General features: G+C 33.4%; 1 non-coding gene across 1 annotated transcript; it reads right to left on the reverse strand.

The window, feature by feature from the left end:
• Positions 1 to 22776: 22776 nt before the first annotated feature.
• On the reverse strand, positions 22777 to 22880 carry LOC123568571 (U6 spliceosomal RNA). Its single transcript, XR_006691934.1, has one exon. It is a non-coding gene; the product is annotated as a U6 spliceosomal RNA (small nuclear RNA).
• Between the last annotated feature and the right edge of the window lie 377 nt (positions 22881 to 23257).

Genomic DNA, 23257 nt, shown 5'->3' on the forward strand with positions numbered 1-23257 from the left:
ACATGGTTACAAAATCTAACAGATCGTCTTAGTTGAAAAATATGGAATTCCTTCTGGTAAAAAGGTTGTAGAAAAGGTCAGGTACTTGGAGTTAAAAGCAATGCGATCATCTGATTAAAGTGAGGAAGACTGAGATATGGGAAAAAATTTTGTCCATCAAACCAGCTCTCCCACAGTTAATAATTACAAACTCCAGACAAAATATTTTAAAAAATCATCTAAGGAGTAAATAAAGTCTGGATGAAAGTCAACACTTTGAAGAAAAGAGTGCTATAGTGTGAAATTCTTCTTTATTTTGCTCTTAAAGTTGAATACCAGTCTGCACCATTTAAAGTGGGTCAAAATCCAGTGGACAACCTGCAGTCTTATTGGCAGAGAGTGCTACAGTGTTTGTCCTTGTGACTGGCCTCTGGTTGGCCTCCAGAGGTCAGCCACAAGGGCAAACATGGTAGCCAGAGAGTAAAGAGGAAAATCCCAGTAAGGAGAGAGAAAGTAGAGTCACAAATTCTGTGCATAAACTCTGTAAATCACATATCCAACAAATGACTTGTATTCAGGCTACATACTATATTCTCTGGATGATCCCTAAATTGTGCAATGTAGGGCAACCTCCATTCATCTAAGGCTAAATAAAACTGAAATTTGAGTTGCTTACTATCACAAGGGGACAGAGTTTTACAGTTTGAGTTCAGCCGAGTTACCAGCTTACTCAAACATTGAAATCAAGATCAATACTCTTCAGAAGAAGAAAACATAATGGACAGTTTCTACATCAGTTTGCTTCCTCGTCAGCATTTGGAATTATTGGATGCATTAATCATATTTAATTTAGATATTGTAGCAATTGTGTAATGGTATCTGATTGTGGCTTAAGTTTGCATTCTGCTAATGAGTGATGATGTTGAGCATCTGTTCGTGTGTCTATTTGCTTTCCATATGTCTCCCTGGATGAAGTCACTGTTATCTTTTGCCATTTAAAAATTATAATTATTTGTTTTTAAATGATTTTTGAGGGTTCTTTTTATAGTTTGAATACAAGTCATTTGTTGGAAAAATTGTTTCAATTTTTTTTTTCTTAGTTCATCGGTTGTCTTTTTATTTCCTTAACAGCAGTGGTAGCTGCTTTCTTCTTTTCTTAGAACAAGACTAATAATTTGATTAGTTCATGTATCTGCAAGACTCAGGAAGAAAAGCACATGTCAGATTCATACAATGTCAGCTGGGGCGAATTGACTGAAGACTACTGGATTCATTTCTAAGATAACTCACTCACAGGGTTTACAAGTTGCTTTTGACTGTAAAAGTCTTTACAGAGATTAAGGGCCAGGGAATTTAGATTTTTCGATATGGTCTTCTCTGTAGGCTACTTGATCTTCCTTAAAACAATGGTGGCTGAATTTCATGAGGAAGTTCCAAGGCACAGCAAGTGGATATTGCCATTTCGTTGTTGTTGTTTTGTTTTTTTAAGTCTTGGGCCTGAAAATTGACCTAGCCTCACTTCTGCTGTATTCCACTGGTCGTTGCTTATGTTGTATAATTCTTATTATGCATTGGTGGGTCTAATTTGTTAATTCTTAAGGATATTTATGTCTAAGTTCATGAGAGATATTTGTAGTTTTCTTTTTGTACTATCTTTGGTTTGGCATCAATGTTATATTACCTCACACAATTAATTGGGAATTATTCTCTTCTACTTTCTGGAAAACAGTGTGTAAAATTTGTGTTAATTCTCTGTTGAGTATTTAGCAAAATTCTCAAAAGAGGACATCTGGGTTTAAAAATTTTATTCTTGGAGGTTTTTGAATTACACTTTCAGTATCTTTAATGGTTATAAGATTATTCCAGTTATTTATTTATTGTTGTGGAAGTTTGGTAATTTATACTTTTTGAGTAATTAGTCTACTTCTACGTTATTGAATTTATGAAGATAAAGTCGTTTGCAGTATTCCTTGTTTATTCTTTTGATGATTGCAGGATCTGTAGTGATATGTCCTATTTCATTCCAGACATTTGACATGTGTGTCCTTTTTCTTTTATTTTTATCAGTCTTGTTAATAGTTTATGAATTTTATGGATTTTTCCAAAAACCTGCTTTGGGTTTCATTAACTTTTTAAAATTTTTTTCTGCTATTAATTTATATCCACTTTTTGAGTTTTATTTTTTCCTTTCTTCTTTCTTTAGATTTAGTTTACTCTTGTTTTTCTGTGTTTTTGAAGTAGATACTAAAATTATTTATTTGAAATCTTTTTTATAATATAAGCAAATGTGTTGTAAATTTAACTTTTAGCACTGCTTACTTGTATTCCACAAATTTTGATAGGTGGTATTTAATTTTCATTCAGTTCTATGTATTTTTAAATTCCTTTGAGATTTCCTCTTTGACCTATATATTGTTTGGAAACGTGCTTTTTAAATTTCCATGTATTTCCAAATACTTGGAAACACTTCCTGTTTTTCTGTTATTTATCCCTAGTTTAATTTCATAACATCCAGAGAGCACATTTTGCATAATTTCAGTTCTTTAACTTTGTGAAGACTTTTTTGTGACCCAGGATACTGTCTTTTGTAGTGAATGTTCATTGAGCCATTGATAAGAATGTGTACTTTGCTGTGTTTGGAGTGCTCATCAACATCAACCAGATCTTATCATTGGATAGCATAGTTTAGTCTATCTACATATTTGCTGTTTTCTTTTTTGTCTAGTAGTTTTAGTAATTGTCAGAGAGGAGTGCTCAGATCCCCAACAATAATTAAGAATTAGTATATTTTTCCTTATAGCTCTATCAGTTGTAGTTTCATATATTTTGAAGCTTCCTTTTAGTTTATATACATTTAAGATTGCTATGTCTTCTTCATTGATTGATCCTTTTATCATTGGGTAATCAACAGAAAGGAATATGGGTAATATCTCTCTTTGAAAGGAATTGGGTAATATCTCTCTTTGTTCCTAGTAATTTATTTGCTTTGAAATCTACTTCACTTGATATTAATAATTATTGCTTTAAAACTATTTTTATTAGTATTAGTATATATTTTTCCACCCTTTACTGTCAACCTACCTAAACCGATTGTGTTTGAAGTAAATTTATTGTAGTCAGCATATAGCTGTTATTTTTAAATTCATTCTCTCAATTTTTGACTTTTAATTAATGTATTTAGAATATTATATTTAAAGTAATAATCAATATATTAGGGTTTAAGTTTGTCATTTCATTCTGCATTTTCTTTTTTCTATTTTTTCCTCTGTCTTGCGTTATTCTGTTTATCATTTCTTTCCTTTCTGTTGATTAATATTTTGCAAGATTACATCTTGTTTTATTTATACTGTTTCCAAAGAAACCAATTCTGTTTTTGTTTTTGTTGTTGTTTCTATTTCTTTGTTTTATGTTCTTATTTCCATTTTTTAAAATTTGCTTTGGCTTACTGTGGTCTTCTTTCTATGATTCCTTAAGGTGGAGACTTAGGTCAATTATTTTAGACTTTCTTCATTCATAAATACAAGCATTTTAAGCTACAAATTTCCCTCTCAGTATGACTTTACTGCATCACACAAAATTTGATATATATTTTTCCTATCTGCCAGTTTAAAATACTTTCTTATTTCTCTTAAGATTTCTACTTTGGGCAGGGCACAGTGGCTCACGCCTGTAATCCCTGAACTTTAGGAGGCCGAGGCAGGCAGATCACCTGAGGTCAGGAGTTTGAGACCAGCGTGGCCAACATGATGAAACTCCATCTCTACTAAAAGTACAAAAAAATTAGTCAGGCGTGGTGGCAGCCACCTGTAATCCCAGCTACTCAGGAGACTGAAGTGGAAGAATGAGATTGAGCCACTGAACTCCAACCTGGGCAACAAGAGTGAAATTCCATCTCAAAAATAAATAAATAAATAAAAAAGATTTCTACTTTGGCACGTACATGTATGTAAATATATATATATATATAGTAAATATATATAATGTGTGTGTCTAGATATCACATTTTTGTTTCTGAGTTGATTCCATTTTGGTGGAAGAACTTACTTTGGGTACCTTGTATGACTTTAATTCCTTCACATTTGTTGAAATTTGTTACATAGATATCTGAAAAACTATAAAATATTTGGTAAATAAACAACACTCTTCAAAAACTCATGAGGCAAAACAGAAATTAGAAACTATTTTGAACTCAACACAAATTCAACACTCCTTCATAATAAAACTCTAAGTAAAACAAGATTTAAAAGAAACTTCTTCAAACTGATGAAAGATATCATCAAAAACCTACAGATTCCAATATGTTTAATAGTGAAAGATTTAATACTTGCACCCTGAGTTTGGGAACAGGGCACGGATGTCCATTGTTACCACTCATACTCAACATCATACTAAAGATCCAAGAAGGAACTAATTTGAAAGAAAAAAGTAAAATTATCTTCATTTACAAATGACATGATTAGCTAGGAAGAAAATCCTAGATGTTTTATAAAACATTCTGAAACTAGTAAATATGTGTAGCAAAGGACAGGATAAAATAAAAAAATATAAAAATGTACTATATTTCTATATGCTAAAGAGGTACAACTGAAAAAATATTTTTAAATAATACAATTTACCACAGTGTCATAAAAGTAAAATACTTTGATATTTAAAAACATATGGGCAAGGTTTTCCTGTTGAAAACTATAAAACACTGATGATAGTAATGACATAACACCTAAATAAATATAAAGGTATACTGAACTCATAAACTGAAAGACTCAGTAGTATTGTTTTATTAATTTTCTCCAATTTAATCTAAACATTCAATGCAATCATAATCAAAATCTTAGCAGGTGTTTTATATTATAGAAATCCATAAATTAACATACATTAATTTAATTATAAATACATATTTGTATGTCATTAATAAAGAAAAGTGCAACAGACAAAACAATTTTTAAACAGAAGAGCAAATTTAGAGAACTCACACTATCTGATTTCAAGACTTTAAACTACAGTAATCAAGACAGTAAATATACAAGGATATACAATGGATCAATGAAATAGAAGAGAAAGTTCAGAAATAGGCCTGCACATGTATATTTAACTGATTTTCAACAAAGGCATTAAGTTAATTCAAAGGAGAGAAAAATATTTATTTCAACCAATAATGTAGAATAAATAAAAATATACCTATAGGGATATCCATATGTAAATTAAAAAATTATATTTATCCTTTGCTCCACATACATAAATTATCACCAAATGGAACAAAGACACAAATGTGAAGCCTAAAACATAGGACTTCTAAAATACATTACAGTAGAATATTTTTGTGACTTGGAATTAGAAAACTATTCTTATACATGATAAAAAGAGCTTAAATCATTTTTAAAATATGACTAATTTGTCTTGATTTAAACAAAAAGCTTCTGTTTTTTTGAAGATATTTTTAAGACTAAATCTCAATGCAGCATAAAATATTTGCAAAACACTTATTTGATAAGGAACCCTCAAATGTCAATAATTAAAAATAATCAAGCAGGACAATAAAAATGTGTGAAATTCTTGAACAGGTTCTTCACCAAAGAAGATACAGAAAGCAATTACAAATAAAAAGATGCTCAACACTGTTAGTCACTAGGCAAGTGAAAATTAAAACCACAAATGTCAAGTTCATGAGAGATAAACAAGACAGAAATAATTTTAAATTGAAGAACGGTAAGAAACATATAAATTCAATGTGATATCTTGAATTTGATTCTAAATATACATGACATTCTAGAGAAAATTGACAAAATTTAAATAGAGGTTTTGATTAGATGGGTAGTGATAAGTAAATATTACTTTTTTGACTTTGACGATTTGTCATTTCGAATGAGATCACAGGCTTTTAAGAAGTGAAGAATCTGAGGCCGGGCTCAGTGGCTCACTTTTGTAATCCCTGCACCTTGGGAGGCCAAGGCGGGAGGATCATGAGGTCAGGAGATTGAGACCATCCTGGATAACATGGTGAAACCCCATATCTACTAAAATACAAAAAATTAGCCGGGCACGGTGGCGGGCTCCTGTAATCCCAGCTACACGGGAGGCTGAGGCAGTAGAATTGCTTGAACCTGGGAGGCGGAGGTTGCAGTGAGCTGAGATTGTGCCACTGCAGTCCAGCCTGGCAACAGAGCAAGACTCCGTCTCAAAAAGAAGAAAAAAAAGAAGTGAAGAATCCGAGTAAAGTATATCCCAAAGTTTTTGTAGTAATTATGCCACTGCTCTATACTTTTACTTTTTTCAATTTAAAAGCTATAAAGAGTAGAGGTAAAATATACATATTTGTAGAAAAATACTAACAGAGAGTACTTCTGGAAGACAGGCTTTTTCTAAATGAATTTTAATTTTATTATAATAATAATAACCCAAAGGGTACACAATATGGATAATGGGAAATGATTGCTGGCCACTGAAGTACATGGAATTCCATATAGTCAGAGGAAATAAAGAAATATTGATTAACATTAGAAATTGTTGATATGTCTTTTTAAAGTTTAAAGATAAACACTGAAATAAGTTGAATGCATAATTTTCAAAACAGTAAGGTGAAAGAGAACAAAGAAAACTAAAAATAAGGCTGGATTAATCCAAATGATTCAAAAGAAAATATAAAAATAAATAGCACATCATATGTTAGTAGAAATCAATCCACATAAATTAACAATTGAAGTTACAGGCAAACAAATTAAAGTTGCAAGCAGAAAGAAGTGTACTATCTAAAGGTAATAAATAAATAACCAATAAAGTATAAAAATGCTTAACTTGTATATCCCCGGGTTACATAAATATATATATATAGAGAGAGATAGATATGCATACACACAAACACCCACACACATATATGTAGTTGACCTTTGAATAGCATGAATTTGAACTGAGCAGGTCTGTTTACACATGAATTTTTTTTTCAATAAAAGTGATACTCAGTATGCCTACCTCTCCTGCCTCCCCTTCCACATCCTTCATCTCGTTTGCCTCTGCCACCCCTGAGAGAGCAAGACCCAGTCTTCCTTTTCCTCTTCCTTCTCAGCCTATTCAACATGAAGACAACGAGGATAAAGACATTTATAATGATCCACTTCCAGTTAATGAATAGTAAATATGTCTTTTTATGATTTTCTTAACAACATTTTGTTCTTTAGTTTACTTCATTGTAAGAATACAGTATACAATACACATAACATACAAAGTATGTGTTAGTTGACTGCATGTGTTATCAGTAAGGCTTCTTGTCAAAAGTAGGCTGTCAGTAGTTAAGTTTTTGGAGACATAAAAGTTACACAGGCGTTTTCCACTACATAGGAGAATGGCACCCCTAACCCCTGTGTTGTTTAAGGGTCAAGTGTGTGTGTGTGTGTGTGTGTGTGTGTGTGTGTGTTTATAGTTTTCAAATAGAAACCTTAACGCTCTGTCTCTGTTATTTAAAAAATATTACAAATAATTTTAAGGTTTTAATAAAAGATATTATTGAATATATATATTTTTTCCTACCCACTAAATAGAACATGTACTTTAAAATATTTTAGAATATTTAGAAAAACTAACAATTTCTATGTCATAAAGAAAATACAAACCTTAACAATTATCATAGAATAAAAGCTTATAGACTTCATTCTTTGACATCTATGAAATAAAATATCGTTTAGTGCTAGTAAGTAATCAAATATTCATACATGAAGTTAAAATTTAAAAATATATTTCTACATTATAAATGAAAAATAATTAGCTATAATAAATATGAAATACTTAGATCTCAATGTCAACACATAACATGGTACATTCCTGAACTTACAGTGTACAATTAAAGAATATTTATAAAGAGACATGCATGCTAAGTACCTGTGTTAAAAAGTCGATAGTGTGCTAGTTTTGCAACCCAGGAGTTTAGAAATGAAGCAGTGCATTCTTGCATAAAAAAAGCAAATAAAAATATAAGAGCAGAACCTTACAAATAGAAAGTACAGAAGCAACAGAGAAGACTAACATAACCCAAAGCAGATTTTTTGATTAGCCTAATAAAATATGTACATTCCCAGCAAGACTGATCTTTCAAGAAATAAAAACGAGGAGAGACAGAAGAAATAAGAGAATAAAAATCATTGATTACAGATGTGACAACAATTTTAAATATTACTAGAAAATATTGTGTATAGTATTGTGCTAATATGTTAAAGACGTGAATATAAGGGATAGTTTACCAGATAGTTTAAGATCCAAGGATAAACAAAAATTCAAGAATCTAAATATTACTATAATTTGTAATTTAAAAATTTGTCCCTATATAACACAGGAACTAGATGATTTTATTTATTTTTAATTATATTTTGTTTTATTTGCTTTCATTTTTTAAATTTTAATGGCGGTAAGAGTACTTAACATGTAATTTATCTTCGATAAACTCTTAAGCTCACTCTGTAGTATTAACTGTAGGTACAACATCATAGAGCAGATCTCTAGAACCTATGCATCTTGCATAGCTGGAACTGTATATCTCTAGATTATGGTAAATACTTATTTTAGCTTATTTTAAGTAAGATATTTTGTATCTTTTAGCACTTAAAAATGAAGTATCATTTTCTCATTCCATTTTATGAGGCAAATGTAGCTGTGATAGCAAAAGCAGACAAGAATGATATGAAGATGCCATAAACTAATAGTGATTATAAATATAGGTACAAATATTTTTAAATTAAATGTTACTAAACTGAATCCAGCCATTATTTAAAAATACATCCTCATGACATTGCATTATTCCAGGAATACAAAGATGACTTAACATTAGAGCATCCCTTAATATAGCTTCCCATATTCAAAGTTTAAACAAGGATTTTTGTATGACAACATGAACAAATGAACGCAGAGATTTGATAAAGTTCAATAGCAGTAAAAATCAGTTACTTCTGGAAATCCGGAAAGTGACAGGAATTTCCTTAAGGCAGATAAATTTAGCTTTTAACAGTAATAGCAAACCTCAACCTTAATGAAAAATATTAGAAGAGTCACTGTAAATTAGAAAAAAAAAATCATAGAATATCCTCTGTTCTGATTGTCTTCAACATCGACCTGAAAGTTGTCTTAGCCAGTGAAAAATAGCAAGAATACATTTTAAAAGGTACAGTTATCAAAAAGAGAAATAAAATGGTCATTAATGACAGATGATTTTCCAAATAGAAAATTAAAGGAAAATACTGCCTTTGTTACTGAAAGGTTTTTATGGCTAAAAGCATGAGTCAGAAGAGCCTGCTTTTACTCCTTGTCTCATCACCCACTCCCTGTCTAGATGATTCATGTAAGAAAAAGCTTCAGTCCCCAGTGTAGGTAGACACGCTGGTCAAGACTCCTATCTTTCAGTGGTCTGTGCTGGAGAGCAGAGTGAAAAGGTGGAGAAGGGCATGCTGCTGTGTTTAACACTTTTGGTAGGGTGGAACCAAAGGAAACGTATTACAATGGCTGTCCTCCACTAAAAGATCATTCTCTCTAGTCCATTATAATAGTGAATGATGGTATAGCATAAATGTTTATAAAAAATTCATCCCCTTAGATGTCAGAAAAATGAAGAATTATCTCTCAATGAACAAAACCCAATAAACTAATAACATTTAAACAAAGCTTCTGGATAAAAACTAATTATATTTCTGTATCTGTAACAAATTTTGAAGTGTAATAAAAATAAGAAGATACCATTTACTACAGCAACAAAAGCTATAAATATAAAACTACAAATCAATTTAAAACAAAAATAGGCATAAGAACTTTATAAAGAATATGAAAAAAAACTTTATCAAAAGACCTACAATAAATCCTAAGTAAATGGAGATATAACATGTTCAGGTTGAGGAAGTCTCAATATCGTGAAGACGGAAATCCAAATAAAATAATAAAAGCAAGCACAGTAAAAATTCAACAAGGTTTTACATGGAACTTGAAAATTCTCAGAAGCAAAAGGAAAGTTAGATTTTTGACAACAGACTCAGGAGAGGATATCTTATATCTCTAGTCAAAGAAATGCAGACTAAAATAAAATATGTATGCCCACTCTTAACACTGGAAAAATCTATATGTCTAAAATGAACAAGTGCTGCTGTGCATGAAAAAAAAATTCATTAGATATTGTTGAGGGTGGGTATATACTTAAAACAACTTGGGAGAATAATTTGATATCTAATCATCCTAAAAATATTTCTTTACCTAAGGCCCCAATAATGCTACTTACATCTATTGTAGGCATATATGTACATTTACATATATATACATATGAAAACATGTAGATGATATTGATTACTATTTGAAATGATGAAAACATGAAAAGCATCCTACTGTCTGCAACAGGGAACTGCAAAGTTATTTGATGTTTTCACAGAAGAGAACCATAAAGGCTAATTGAAATAAACTTCTTCTGAATGTTTAAACATGTATATATTTCAGAACCATAATATTATGTGAAAAATTCAAACAGTATATAACAATATTTACCATAGGATCTCATTTATGTTTGTTTACAAATACTAATACAAATGTTTTATTAATGCTACCCCCAAATGAGGTAAAACTTAAAAAACATACATGAATATGATGCATACCAAAATTACAATATTATTAATTTATGAGGACTTTTGAGTGTGAAGGAAAACAGTGGGACTTTATTAGACTCTCTAATACTGCATTTTATTTCAAAAAAAGATATCTGAAACAAATATGGCAAATTGTAAACACTAGTTTATTCTCAGCATAGGTACACACTGAGTATCATATTACTTTATATATAATTTTATATTTTCAGAATAAAAATGTAAAAAGTTAACTGATTATAAGAAGAATAAAGCTTTTCATTCAAAATATTTTTAAAAACCAGTGACAGGAAAAATGGGATAAGTGAGGCAAATATGCTCATACAGCCTCAAAAATAAAGGACTTCATGTTATATTAAAATTTTTGGGAAAAACACTACAGAAATAGCTTTCCCTTATTTAATAATGTCTTTATTGGAAAAACAAATTAAAAAGTGAACACATTTGAAAAAGAGAAAAATACAAAACGAACTAGGCTATTTCTTTTATTTTATAGATACATATATTTATATATATTTTACTTTTTTACAAATTTTACTTTAGGTTCTGGGATACACGTGCAGAACATGCAGGTTTGTTACATAGTATACACGTACCATGGTGGTTTGCTGCACCTATCTACCTGCATCAAGGTTTTAAGCCCCAAATGCATTAGATATTTGTCCTAATGCTCTCCCTCCCCTTGTCCCCCACCCCCCAACAGGCCCTGGGGTATGATGTTCCCCTCCCTGTGTCCATGTGTTCTCATTGTTCAGCTCTCACTTATGAGTGAGAACATGCGGTGTTTGGTTTTCTGTTCTTGTGTTAGTTAGCTGAGAATGATGGTTTCCAGCTTCATTCAAGTTCCTGTAAAGGACATGAACTCATTCGTTTTTATGGCTGCATAGTGTTCCATGGTGTATATGTGCCACATTTTCTTCATCCAGTCTATAATCAATGGGCATTTGGGTTGGTACCAAGTCTTGGCTATTGTAAATACTGCTACATAAATGTCTTGTTTTGAGAGTGTCTCTTTATATCGTTTGCCCACGTTTTGATGGGGTTGTTTGTTTTATTCTTGTAAATTTGTTTAAGTTCCTTGTAGTTTCTGGATATGAGACCTTTGTCAGATGGATAGATTGCAAAAATTTTCTCCCATTTGGTAGGTTGCCTGTTCACTCTGATGATAGTTTCTTTTGCTGTTCAGAAGCTCTTTGATTTAATTAGACCCCATTTATCAACTTTGGCTTTTGTTGCAATGGCTTTTGGTGTTTTAGTCATGAAGTCTTTGCCCATGTCTATGCCCTGAATGGTATTGCCTAGGTTTTCTTTTAGGGTTTTTATAGTTTTAGGTTTTACATTCAAGTATTTAATCCATCTTGAGTTAATTTTTGTATAAGGTGTAAGGAAAGGGTCCAGTTTCAGTTTTCTGCATATGACTAGCCAGTTTTCCCAGCACCATTTATTAAATAGGGAATCCTTTCCCCATAGCTTGTTTTTTTCAGGTTGTCAAAGATCAGATGGTTGTAGATGTATGGTGTTATTTCTGAGGCCTCTGTTCTGTCCCACTGGTCTATATATCAGTTTTGATACCAGTGCCATGCTATTTTGGTTACTGTAGCCTTGTAGTATAGTTTGAAGTCAGGTAGCATGATATCTCCAGGATTTTCTTGGTTATATGGCCTCTTTTTTGGTTCCATATGAAAATTAAAGTAGTTCTTTCTAACTCTGTGAAGAAAGACAATGGTAGCTCGAGGGGGTAACATTGAATCCATTAATTACTTTCAGGAGTATGGCCATTTTCATGATATTGATTCGTCCTATCCATGAGCATGGAATGTTTTTCCATTTGTTTGTGTTCCCTCTTATTTTCTTGAAGAGTAGTTTATAGTTCTCCTTGAAAAGGTCCTTCACGTCTCTTGTAAGTTGTATTCCTAGGTAATTTATTCTCTTTGTAGCAATTGTGAATGCAAGTTCGCTCATGATTTGGCTCTCTGCTTGTCTATTTTTAGTGTATAGGAATGCTTGTGATTTTCACACACTGATTTTGTATCCTGAGGCTATGCCAAAGTTGCTTGTCAGCTTAAGGAGATTTTAGGATGAGATGATGGAATTTTCTAAACATACAATCATGTCATCTGCAAACAGAAATAATTTTACTTCCTCTCTTCCTATTTGAATACACTTTGTTTCTTTCTCCTGCCTGATTGCCCTGTCCAGAACTTCCAATACAATGTTGAATCATAGTGGTGAGTTGAGAGAGGGTATCCATGTCTTGTGCCAGTTTTCAAAGGGAATACTTCTAGCTTTTGCCCATTCACTGCGACATTGGCTGTGGGTGTGTCATATATAGCTCTTATTATTTTAAGGTATGTTCCATCAATACCTAGTTTGCTGAGAATTTTTAGCATAAAGTGGTGTTGAATTCTATTGAAGGCCTTTTCTCCATCTATTGAGATAATCCTGTGGTTTTTGTCATTGCTTCTGTTTATGTGATGGATTACGTTTATTGATTTGCATATGTGGATCCAGCCTTGCATGCCAGGGATGAGGTTGACTTGATCATGGTGGATAAGCTTTTTGATGTGCTGTTGGATTCAATTCACCAGTATCTTATTTTATTTTCATCAGGGATATTGGCCTGAAATTTTCTTTTTTGTTGTGTCTCTGCCAGGTTTTGGTATGAGGAAGATGCTGATAAAGTAATTTAGGGGGGAGACCCTCTTTTTCTATTGTTCAGAATAGTTTCAGAAGGAATAGTACCAGCTCTGCTTTGTACCTCTGGCAGAAATAGGCTGTGAATCTGCCTGGCTCTGACTTTTTCTTGTTGTTATTGCTCTATTCAGAGATTCAGCTTCCTCCTGATTTAGTCTTGGGAGGTTGTATGTGTCCAGGAATGTATCTGTTTCTTCTAGATTTTCTAGGTTATTTGCATAGAGGTGTTTATAGTATTCTCTGATGGTAGTTTGTATTTCTGTGGGATCAGTGATAACACTTTTTTGTCATTTTTTATTGTGTCTCTGATTCTTCTCTCTTTTTTCTTTATTAGTCTTGCTAGCAATCTATCTATTTTGTTAATCTTTTAAAAACCAGCTCCTGGATTTATTGGTTTTTCGGAGGGTTTTTCATGTCTCTATCTCCTTCAGTTCTGCTCTAATCTTAGATGTTTGTTGTCTTCTGCTAGCTTTTGAATTTGTTTGCTCTTGCTTCTCTAGTTCTTTTAATTGTGATGTTAGGGTGTCAATTTTAGATCTTTCCTGCTTTCTGATATGGGGATTTAGTGCTATAAATTTCCCTCTACACACTGCTTTAGCTGTGTCCCAGAGATTCTAGTACATTGTCTCTTTGTTCTCATTGGTTTTCAAGAACTTCTTTATTTCTGCCTTAATTTCGTTATTTACCCAGTAGTCATTCAGAAGCAGGTTGTTCAGTTTCCATGTAGTTGCGAGGTTTTGAGTAAGTTTCTTAATCCTGAGTTCTAATTTGATTGCACTGTGGTCTGAGAGGTTGTTTGATATGATTTCTGTTCTTTTGATGTGCTGAGGAGTGTTTTACTTCCAATTATGTGGTCAATTTTAGGATAGATGCCATATGGTGCAGAGAAAAATGTATATTCTGATGATTTGGACTGGAGAGTTCTGTAGATGTCTATTAGATCTGCTTGATCCAGAGCTGAGTTCAAGTCCTGATTATCCTTGTTAATTTTCTGTCTTGTTGATCTGTCTAATATTGAGGGTGGGGTGTTAAAGTCTCCCATTATTATTGTGTGGGAGTCTAAGTCTCTTTGTAGGTCTCTAAGAATTTGTTTTATGTATGTGGGTGCTCCTCTATTAGGTGCATGTATATTTATGGTAGTTAGCTCTTTTTGTTGCATTGACCCCTTTACCATTATGTAATGCCCTTCTTCGTCTTTTTTGATCTTTGTTGATTTAAAGTCTGTTTTATCAGAGACTAGGATTGCAACCCCTGCTTTTTATTTTTGCTTTGCATTTGCTTGGTAAATATTCCTCCATGCCTTTATTTTGTGCCTATGTGTGTCTTTGCATGTAAGATGGGGCTCCTGAATACAGCACACTGACGGTCTTGATCTTTATCCGATTTGCCAGTCTGTGTCTTGTAATTGGGGCATTTAGCCCATTTACATTTAGGGTTAATATTGTTATGTGTGAATTTGATCCTGTCATTATGATGCTAGCTGGTTATTTTGCACACTGGTTCATGCAGTTTCTTCAGAGTGCCATTGGTCTTCATATTTTGGCGTGTTTTTGCAGTGGCTGGTACAGGTTTTTCCTTTCCATAATTAGTGTTTCCTTCAGGAGCTCTTGTAATACAGGCCTGGTAGTGACAAAAATCCCTCAGCATTTGCTTGTCCATAAGGGATTTTATTTCTCCTTTGCTTATGAAGCTTAGTTTGGCTGGATATGAAATTTTGGGTTGAAAATTCTTTTCTTTAATAATATTGAATATTGGCCCCCACTCTCTTATGGCTTGTAGGGTTTCTGCAGAGAGATCCACTATTAGTCTGATGGGCTTCCCTTTGTAGTTAACCTGACCTTTATCTCTGGCCACCCTTAACATTTTTTTTCCTTCATTTCAACCTTCGAGAATCTGTTGATTATGTGTCTTGGGGTTGCTTTTCCCAAGGAGTATCTTAGTGGTTTTCTCTGTACTACCTGAATTTGAATGTTGGCCTGTCTTGCTAGGTTTGGGACATTCTCCTCAATAAAATCCTGAAGTGTGTTTTCCAGTCTGGTTCCATTCTCCCCATGACTTTCAGGTCTACCAATGAATTGTAGGTTTAGTCTTTTCACATAGTCCCATATTTCTTGGAAGCTTTGTTCATTCTTTTATTCTTTTTTTCTCTAAACTTGTCTTCATACTTTATTTCGGTAAGTTGATCTTCAATCTCTGATTTCCTATCTTCTGCCTGATTGATTTGGCTATTTATACTTGTGTATGCTTTACGAAGTTCTCGTGTTGTGTTTTTCAGCTCCAGCAGGTAATTTATGTTCTTCTCTAAACTAGTTATTCTTGTTAGCAGTTCCTGTAACCTTTTATCAAGGTTCTGAGCTTCCTTGCATTGGGTTAGAATGTGCTCCTTTAGTTCAGAGGAGTTTGTTATTACCCACCTTCTGAATCCTACTTCTGTCAATTCATCAAACTCCTTCTCCATCCAGCTTTGTTCTCTTGCTAGAGAGGAGTTGTGATCCTTTGGAGGAAAAGAGGCATTCTGGTTTTTGGAATTTTCAGCATTTTTGCACTGTTTTTTTCCTCATCTTCATGGATTTATCCACATTTGATCTTTGCGGCTGATGACCTTTGGATGGGGTTTTTGGGTGGATGTCCCTTTTTGTTAATGTTGGTGTTATTGCTTTCTTTTTGTTAGTTTTTATTCTAATGGTCAGGCCTCTCTCCTGCAGGTCTGCTGTGGTTTGCTGGAGGTCCACTCCAGACCCTGTTTGCCTAGGTGTCACCAGCAGATCTTGCAGAACAGCAACGATTGCTGCCTGCTCCTTCCCCTGGAAACTTCATCCCAGAAGGACACTGTCCTGATGGTAGCCAGAGCTCTCCTGTATGAAGTGTCTGTCGACCCTTGCTGGGAGATCTCTCCCAGTCAGGAGGCAAAGGGGTCAAGGACCCACTCGAGGAGGCGGTCTGTACCTTAGCAGAGCTCGACTGCTGTGCTGTGAGAATTCTCCTTGTCAAGATCTGCTGCTCTCTTCTGAGCCAGCAGGCAGGAACATTTAAGTCTGCTGAAGCTGTGTCCCCAGCCACCCCTTCTGCCAGGTGCTCTGTCCCAGGGAGATGGGAGTTTTATCTGTAAGTCCCTTACTGTGGCTGATGCCTTTTTTTCAGAGATGCGCTGCCCAGTGAAGAAGCGTTTAGAGAGGCAGTCTGGCCACAGCCACTTTGCTGAGTTGTGGTGAGTTCTGCTGAGTCTGAACTTCCTGGCCTCCTTAGCATTTTCAGGGGAAAACTGTCTACTCAAGCCTCAGTAATGGTGGACGCTCCTCTCCCTGCCAAACTCAAGCATCCCAAGTCAACTTCAGACTGCTGTGCTAGCAGTGAGAATTTCAACCCAGTGGTTCTTAGCTTGTTGGACTCTGTGGGAGCTGGACCTGCTGAGCGAGACCAGTCACTTGGCTCCCTGGCTTCAGCCCCCTTTCCAGGGGAGTGAAGGGTTCTGTCTCGCTGGGGTTCCACATGCCACTGGGGTATGAAAAAAAAAATCCTGCAGCTATTGACCTAGGCTATTTCAAGTGAATACATGGAGGTGGAGAGAGGTGCTAGCAACAAAAATAACAACAACAAAAAAAGATAAAATATTTATCTGAGATTTTAAATATCAATGATGATATTTTATCTTTTTTGTAACTTACATATACAAGCTTAGATAAGTATTTTTAAATGAAAACTGAAATAATCACTCTGATAGTAAGCTTATGCTTCATTTTTTAATATTAGGTACATGCCAAAATAAATTCCATAGCCCATGCAAGAGAATGTCATTAAGTTTTTAGTAATAGCCATTCTGACTGGGTAAGACAATATCTCATTGTGGTTTTTATTTGCATTTCTCTAATGACTAGTGATGTTGAGCATTTTTTTGTCCACCTCTTGGGTATTTGTATGCCTTTTTTTAAAGAGATGTCGATTCATGACCTACCACCACTTATAAATTATTTTGCACTCTATAAACTTGTAGAAAAATATTAAAAATAAAATCAGAAATTTGTGATAGACTTTCTGATATAAATTTTATCTAGGGCTACAGTTAATATTCGGAACATAACTGAAGGGAATATATAATGATATAAATGTTTGAATGACTTGTACAGATGCAAGTTTTTGTAAATTAAAACAATTATTAGCTATAAAAATGAGTATTCAATGTTTTTTAATCCATTAACAATAACGAGGAACAAATACATTTAACTGGATTTAAAATAGATATGCATCCTTAAATCTACTAGAGTTTCTTTGAAGTATCTGTGACATGCCAATAATAGTTAAGTATTTGATCTTAATTTGCGTAACATTTTAAGTAGTTCATAATGCGTTTCCATTTTATTAAGAACCTTACTCATAGGTTCTTAAAAATGACATTCTGAAGTATCCGAAACAAATGCTAGTATTCCAATTTTATAGCTGAAAAATTTTATAGATGATATAGTCAATAAATGATTTTTTTTTTTTTTTTTTTTTTTTTTGAGACAGAGTCTCGCTCTGTCGCCCAGGCTGGAGTGCAGTGGCGCAATCTCGGCTCACTGCAAGCTCCGCCTCCCGGGTTCCCGCCATTCTCCTGCCTCAGCCTCCTGAGTAGCTGGGACTACAGGCGCCCGCCACCGCGCCCGGCTAATTTTTTGTATTTTTAGTAGAAACGGGGTTTCACTGTGGTCTCGATCTCCTGACCTTGTGATCCGCCCGCCTCGGCCTCCCAAAGTGCTGGGATTACAGGCGTGAGCCACCGCGCCCGGCAATAAATGATTTTTTAAAATGAAAGTTTAGAAAGTGAAAATTTTTGATTCAAAATTATACCAGGTTATCTTTCTCCTAATTACTACTAATCCAATTATATTATCTCATTCAAAACACAATTTAAAAAAATTGTTCCAGATTTTTGCTTAACAAACTTTGTCTTTTGACAAAATGTCTGTGCAAAATTACATGTATCACAAATGTTTATCTTGGATTTATGAGTATAATCTAAGGCAGTCAAAGAATTACACAGCTACAAGTTCGTACTGCTAGAGACTTGATACAATTCAACTGAGAAAAAATAATAAAATAAACTTCTATATCTATTTCCCATGTTTATTATCAGCTAGTGGCTGGACAAAAAAGCATGGGATCAAGTTATGTGGTAAGAGCAGATTAAATTATTCAGTTTAAATTAGGCTACCTGTAAAATACAGTAGAAATTAAGGACTAGAACAGTTAATGGGATTATAATTAAACTTTAAAAATATATTGCACAAAATATTTACTTTGATGTTTTGCTTGTATCTACAAGATTAGAGACCCTTTAGTCTTAGCTACATTCACTGTTTCTTCTTAGTTTTCTCTGTGCCTTTTAAAGTATTGCTTTCTATATCTTTTATCCCCATTCATCCTTCCATTTTTCTCTATTTAATTCTTGTCCTTCATTACATTATATGCCAAGCTCAGGTATTCAAATGTAAAGATTCATAGGCAAATATGTCATGTTGCTTAAGGAGCTCTATTTTCATTCTCAATCTGTGCCTTAAAACTAGAACTTTCTGAGCAACATTAGTAAGAGCATTTAATCCAATTTGATATGGGGAATGGCCTGAAGAAGTTGCATTTACTCTGCTTCCAGACTGGTTCTTGTTCTCTCTCACTCCCTACTTTTTTTCAGGCTCTCTCAAACTTGTTATCTTTTAGTTTTTCTCTGGTTTCAAGCCATTTACCCTCCTGTGACCATTTGATATCCTGCTTCTCTCATTTTACCCTCAGTGCTTTCTATTCTTCGGTGTGTAGCTACTCTTTGGTTCTTGAGGTAACTTTATGTCAGCGAGTTCTAGTAACTACTTTGTTTACTTCAAGCCTCTCCTGGAAACGTCCCACTAGACTCGTAAAAGGGCTGGTTCGCCCCCAACTCTCTGCAAGTAGCAAAGGTAGGGTATTGTTTATTCTCAGCCTGTATATAAATAACTACCATCCCAGATAGAAATTACATTGCCCTAAAGAAATGCGAAATAAGAGCTGGTTTAGGAAGGAAGCAATTGATCATAAAATAGTATTAATAATGACATATTGGGTAATAAGAATTTCACTATTTGAACAGTTGACTTAAGGAAAAAGAGTAGCTTAGTGAGGTGAAGTTCCATTCCTGTGAGATTCTTCAGGTGAAATTCAAGTTTGCATCCAACTGGTCACTAGTATATCGGAAGCATTTTGCGCTCACTGTAATAATGACAGGTAATGATATATTTTGTCCTGTGATATTTAATATCAATAATCTGTGACCTAAAAATTATTTCATTTTGTGTAGCTCACTTAATTTCCTAATATAAAAAACTCTCATTAAGAAAGCCACACTAGGAAATTAAATGCTTCATATGTATTATAACACACCCTGCTTTTATCTAGAATTTATACTAACAGACAGTGGGTAAAATGACATAGAATCATACAAGTGGTTCAAAAAATATTCAATTGGAATAGATATATTAGGAAAGATATAAATATTTTAAATAATTTAGAAATAGCAATGGATAATATCGTATGTAAAGTAGAATGTTGATTATAAGAAAGATTATAATTCTCATTCTTAAATCTTTTTTTTAAAAATAGGTGATTTCCTGTACCTAGGAAGCAATTTTCTTGAATAAATAATCAGAGGCTTTTGGATGTGAAGGTAATTTTAGAAGTCGTCTATTCAAAACCTTTAGAGATGAGAAATCTTCCTTCCCAGAGACTGATTTCTGGCAGGGACATATGACTAAGTAACAGCAAAAAAATAGAACTATACTCTATGCCTTTTGCTTTCCTGAACAATATTCATAATATTATTATTATTTTAGTAATATATTTTTTCTTAAGTAATTTGGTTTGAAGCTTTGAGGAAAAATAATTACATTGAAAAATCTAGGGTATTACAAAAAGAGGTAAAGTTCAAGGCCAGAGATACTATCTCCAAGGCAGTTTTACTCTTTAAAAATATGATATCTGATAAACATAATTTTGATGAGACTTTCTTTTATTTAGAGGGGGTCAGATTAACCATGCTTATAATAAAGTGGTGCTCTATTTTATTCTAAGTAAAATGTTTGCTTTAAGTCAGAAAAACATACAGAAAATGAACTTACCTCTTTCCACTTAAATCTAAAGCAGTTTGAACATTATAACTCATGACTTAAGAAATAATGATATTAATAAATAATTTTACCTAAAATGAAAAAAGCACAAAAGAAATCAAATGGTTAAAATTTCTTTGATAATAATTTAAACATTAAAGGAGAAGAGCACTAAATAATACAGTCAAGTTCCTACATGAAATGAACTGATATTTTGACATAGGGTTTTTTTCATAATGTTTGAAGTTAAAAGACAAAGATCCTGATTTGATACTTCTTGGGGAAATAACTTCCTCAACTGCAAAATGCTCATGACAGACTAGGAATCACAAGAATATAAGACAGTCTTGCAAAAGCAAGAGCATAACATGGCAAGAGAACGAACGTGCAGAACAGAATATTGGTTATTGCTAAACTGTCAGATCCACTTACTAACTAAGAATATAGGAGTATGAACACTGTAAAACTGTGCCTGAACTAATGGAATTTGGATATTGAAAAAATAGAACTCCATTTACAAAATCAGTTGTTCAGAATACAAATAGGTCAATTGAATGAATTTATAAATGAATACAAATTTCATTCCCTAGTAAACATTACTATGAAGTATTCCCTATGAAACATCAAATTAAAAAAGGGTTATTCAAATATCTGAACTGGGATCAAGAGGATGTGCATGTCAAACTATTATGAAGTGGATAAACGTATTATGTAACACCTAAAGCAGGACTAGTTGCTCCTTTCTGTATATGTAACTAACCAGATGAATTTAGTTACTGTTATTCCAGACCAGAAGACTGGAATACAGTGACTCCTATCAGTTTACATTTCCTATTTAAATGTTTCTCTATATCATCTATTTCATCTTTCATTTCTCTAGAGAAAGTTCACTGATTTCCAGAGGAATTATAAATAGAAGTAATTCATTTAGCTAAGACAAAAAAGACAATAGAACGTATTGAAATTTTATTATAAAAAGAAACCAAATTTATATCTGATAGAAAAAAAAATGTTTCCTCATCATTCATGTATTATCCAGAAAATCTTAACATTTTTGATAAAACTACGAGTCTCTCACCTGGGAATACATGTGTAAATATTTTATATGGTGTCTTTAACTTAATGAGTTATCATGGAATAGAAAGTTTTTAAGCCTGAATTACTCAGTACTATTCTACTTTTTAAATTAATTCAAATCTAATTCAATACTATTAAATTAGTATTAATTTAGTATTAATTTATTTATTATTATACTTTCTCAGTGGGACCAAGCACAATGTTAAACATACTATATAGTTTTATTTATGCTTCATAATGTATGTTTTAATGGACACTAATAACAATTTGTGGATTTCTTGCATAATAGTGACATACAGAACTCTAATAGAAAACTTTCACTGAATATTACATATGTATCAGTGACCATAATTTGTCCTGTTTATATGGTATATTTTGTGATCTTCACAAGCTTGTAATGAAGGAAATACTACCAGCATTATTCTTCTCAATAAAGATGAAGAAACAGATGCTTAGAGAGATTAAATAAGTGGCCCCAAGTCACTAACCCGGATATTAAGCAGCAGTGTTGATACTGGTAGCAGACCTGTCTGCTTCCAAAACCTGTACTTCTGACCAGTTAACATCTTTGTTTCTAATGTGTATGGCTTGTATGGGTACCCACGTAGAATGGGTACAGTGTTGAACATGACACATCTGTAGCCATGCTTCCCTCATTAGTCTATATCAGAAAAGAAGAGATGGTTTTCCCCATGTCTATCTCTCATCCGTCTGATTGTACTCTGCCTTCTCTGTGTGTCAACTACTCCCAAATATTTAGTGCATTCCTAGTTTTCTCCTCAGTGCATCTGTATTCAGGGTTGTGCCTACCTGATAACCTTAACATCCATGCAGTTGTTTCCCTTTTAATATGTGAGTTATACTTAATAACTCATTCATGCTTATAGTTCATATAAGTAAAATATGTGAATTCTAATTTTAAAGTAAAACACACCCAGTTGTCTCTATCTTCATGTCTTCCTTCGCTTTACTCCAATTCATAGGCTTCTAAACCAGTCATCTAAAATCCCTTTGCCTTCATTTCTTCTCCTTATATTTGTTCTCCAGACAGCAACCAGGTTGATTTTTTTAAAACACACAAAGGTAAGCAGTTAACACACTGGGGTCATACTCCATGATGGCTGGTTGAAGAAATTCACCATTCTGTAGGAAATACGGTTTGTATGGCTGCCTGAAGATCCATGAAGTTTGACTGCCGTGGAGCAATCCCCGTTACCACTCCAAATCCTGGTTTCTGCACCATGCCTCCACTGGGAGGGCCTCTCATTCTACCACCCAGCCCACCTTGAGGGTCTCCAGGACCCTGAAGATGATTATCTCATAGGAAAAATATGGAACACTTCATGAATTTGCATGTCATCCTTGCACAGGGGCCATGCTAATCTCCATATTATTCCAATTTTAGTATATATGCTGCTAAAGCAAGCATCAAACTAATTTTTACATGAGTAATACCTACATAGAAACTACAACATACATGCACATAAACACTAAAATGGTACAAACATAGAGTGAAAAGTTAAAATTCTTCCCACAACTGTTGATTGTATTAGGTTGGTGCAAAGTCATTGTGGTTTTCGCCAAGTTACTTTCAAAAACCACAATTACTTTTGCACCAACCTAATAGTTGACACATATGTGAACATTGTTGTGTTTTGATCGTGGATGCCTTATAGAATTCTTGTAACTGTTTTTTACCACAACTGAGTACATTGACTCTTGGAATAAAAATTATATTTCCTGCAAAATATACGGTTAGGTGATTTATTAACTATATGTAACTTTTCCTTTCTGATTTATTGTATT

The sequence above is a fragment of the Macaca fascicularis genome, chromosome 13 (assembly GCF_037993035.2).
Source record: "Macaca fascicularis isolate 582-1 chromosome 13, T2T-MFA8v1.1".
Taxonomy (NCBI): Eukaryota; Metazoa; Chordata; class Mammalia; order Primates; family Cercopithecidae; genus Macaca; species Macaca fascicularis.